The following is a 3,726-nucleotide window of genomic DNA, read 5'->3' as shown; positions in this document are numbered from 1 at the left end:
AATAAAACCTGTTACAAGAGACACCCAAATAAAAATAACCCACAGCCAACAAAAAACAAGATATGCATGTAAACCAGTACACTTGCCTCCCCCTTAGATGTAATTACCCAAGCCAGTACTGAGAGATTACAGTGCAATATAAAAAAAATAAAAAAACCCCCCACAAATTATCCAAAATCAAAATGGACTTATCGGACAACACAATACAAACAAACACAAAACAAACAAACAGACACACAGACAAACAAACCAACACTCAAGCACAGCACAGTTAATGCAAGAATCAGACAACACCATTCACCCTCACACTCACAAAAGTAGGAGACACGTCACCACGCACGCACAACGTAGACACCAAACACACCAAGCCACCATACAATGGCCCACAGGAAAAGTGGAGAGCAGCGGCCTTAGATTAAGACCCATAAAGGTAGTTTAGAAACGTTAAGCCGAGTAGCAGAAGATGGCAGTAGAAAGCAGCAACCGCATGCAGCATATGTAGCAAGCCGAATCGAAACAGCAAAGCGGCAACAGCGACACAGCAAAGCAGCAGCCAATGAGTTTCTGTGGCGGTGCATTTTGAGCTTACGACCAGGAAGCACTATAGTCATCCCACACAACACAGCCTCGAACTCGAAAATATTAACCCCGAATCTCAAGGTCCACTTTCAAGCATAGGAGCCCTTGACGAACATCCAGCATACCCGGACAAACACAGCCAGCCTACCCGTCTCCACACAAACGTGAGCTGCAATCACGACACCTGTGCCTTAAAAAGGCCAACTGCACTGATAGCTAAATTAATGCCACACCCCCGTTCTCACCTCCATTGCGCTTCGTCCTACCACAATCATTTTACACAGCATCCCAACTTTTTTGGAATTGGAGTTGTAATAAAGCCGGTATGCTGGTTTGGTAAACATATGATACAGTGTGAGTTGTATTGCCAATACAGTGGCCCACATGCTCTCGGCCCTTAAGGAAATAACCCCTATGGCCACAGAGATCTAACAGTACTTCAAGCTATGGTAGTCATAATTACAGGGTGTGGCAAATCACTCATTTGCTGAAGATGCTGCTATTGTCAGAGCCTGGTAAAAACATGCTTCTGTTGATACCTGGACAGGTCTTTGAAGCACACATCCAGGAAACATTAAACGATTGCCTCCTTCTTTCCAAGATGTGAACAATGAATGGAGGAAGATATGCAGGATCCAGAACAGACCACTTTGGTACAGCTATACCAAAAGCGAAGACAAAGTGTCAGAACAGAACATGATCAGGCCATTGAAGTACAATATACCAGGGGATCCTGGTCTGTCATGGAACTACACTAGTTACATTACATTACACTCTTATCCAGAGTGACTTACAACATATCCAGATACATAGCTTGGGGAGCAGCTGGGGGGTTAGGTGCCTTACTCAAGGGCACTTCAGCCATTCCTGCTGGTCCAGGGAATCAAATCAGCAACCTTTTGGTTCCAAAGCTGCTTCTCTAACCATTATGCCATGGCTTCCCTCTGATTCTGAAAGTCACCAAATTAGCAGTCCAGAATGAAAGGAAGTAGACCAGAAGGTTACAAGGTTTCTATGACACACTGAAGGACTGCAAAGCCACCTGTATCATCAGAGGATAAGCATGATGTAGGAGGGACCTTTGATAGGCTTCCCATTTGGGGTCATATGCAATCAGTACTTGGCAAAGAACACTCCACTAATTCTAAAGGAAATGTACTTTTGATGTCTTTCCATGACTTATAGAACCTAGGTTAGATATGTAACCTTCTGTTTTTGTCCCTTTTAGCTACAATTAAATTATATCTTCCAGCAATATTTGGTAAATGCTGAAGTGACAGATCTCTAGTGCCAAAGTATTTTTTTTCAACATTTGAACCCATGTTCACAGAGATTTTAACCACTTTAAAACCATCAAATTATTCAGTAGGCCTTGAAGCAAAAGAGCGATAAAGAGCAGTCTATTTTAGTCAGCTTTTTAATGGACAGCTCAATAGTGCCCCTGCAATTCATATGCTTCCTCACTGTTAGAAGGCATAGATTAACCCTGCTTCCTGTCTGAAAGATGAAAGTGTGTGTGTGTGTGTGTCTAAGTGATTCATACAAGTATAGATCTGACCTTTGAATAAGTGGCCAGTCATTGGGTCTCCCGCAAAGCCTCGGATTGGTAGCTTTTAAAGGGAGCATTGTCATGTAACTCGCACAGTCCTGATGTTGTTTTTCAGGCACTCTTTCTTTTTCTCGAGCACTCTTTCCTCTCTGATTCACCTCTTTCCCATGACCTCGTCTCCTAGCATGAATTCCCCTCGTTCTTTCCACTGTTTACTGGAGCACCTGTGTAGGTCAACACACCTGTGAGCTTATATGTGTGTGTGTGTGTGGTGAACATTATCGCAGGGAATGATGGGATATTATTGTACCGAGTGCAGTAAAGCTGAATGCCTGTTTGATATGATCTGTATGTCTAGACCACCCTCATAGCAGCATGTGAAAGACTGTATTGTATGTAGTCAGGTGTGCTGCTCCATCATGGCGGCCATGTTTACAGCCTTGGCTATAAATTAATGCAGCACTAGCTACAATGCTACTTTTCCTGACTTGCTTTGATAACATGTATGATATTAAACATGTCCTTCACATGCAACCCATGCATATATTTATCACTAATTCAAGATATTGTAGCCATTTTTGTCACTGGGTTGAAGCTCAGTGGATTGGTTGTGTTTACTGCCTCGAAAGTTGTTATCAAATCCGTGGCCTATAAGAGATCCAATGTTTTGTGCACTTAAACTGCTCAGCTCTCGGCTGGGATCATACTAGTCTTTACTTTAGTCAAAAGTTTTGTTGAATGTTGGCCAATGAGTAAAGGTAACTCCATTAAATTGCATTAACTACCACTTGCCTCCAAATATGCTCAACTTTTATGGTTGGTATTAGTCAATGTTTCCAGCATGACTCAAAAACCTGATCAATGACAAGTAGAAATTAAAGCCGCAAGCGGCCTCGACGGGCCCTCGCGCCAGCGGCCAAGGGGGGCGGGGGCATGCGTCCCCGCGAAATACCGTAAGGAGGTTGCTTGCCAAGTTTGACAAATCAGAAGCCGCAATATCATTTTTGCCATAACCAGCACCCCCAGGGGCGAAAGTGCACAAAATTTGGCATATATGTCAGGTGAGCTATGAAGACTTTGCGTATGAAGTTTGATGACAATTGAGTAAATAGAAGATGAGATATAGATTTTTGAAGAATAAATTTTTTGGTTTTTCCCATGTCAGTAGGTGGCGCTATGCTGTACATGAGCGATTAAGAGATGGAAAAATAAGTGTCTACAACAGCAACGCACTATCACAAGGTAGTTGTGTGAAGGAAAAGCATTATGGAATAATTTACCAAAAACCCGTTTTGGAGCAACTGCGTCGGCCAAAAACAGCGCCCCCCATGGAAGAAAATTCCCAAAACGTGGTATACATGACATGGGAGGTAGAAAGAGGGTGGCCGTTAAGTTTGACCAAATTTGAGGAAAGACTGGAATTTTTGCCCAAAAATAGCGCCCCCAGTGGCGAAATATCACAGAAAGTGGGTAACATGTCAGAAGCCCAATGAGTGATCTGCGTGTGAAGTATGAGCAGTTTTGAGCAAGTAGAAGATTTGTTATGAATTTTTAAGCATGTAAAATGTTGCATTGAAAATTGATTGACGTATAACTTC

Source organism: Neoarius graeffei, chromosome 22 (genome assembly GCF_027579695.1).
Source record: "Neoarius graeffei isolate fNeoGra1 chromosome 22, fNeoGra1.pri, whole genome shotgun sequence".
NCBI classification, from domain to species: Eukaryota; Metazoa; Chordata; class Actinopteri; order Siluriformes; family Ariidae; genus Neoarius; species Neoarius graeffei.
Note: the sequence above shows the minus strand (reverse complement) of the source record.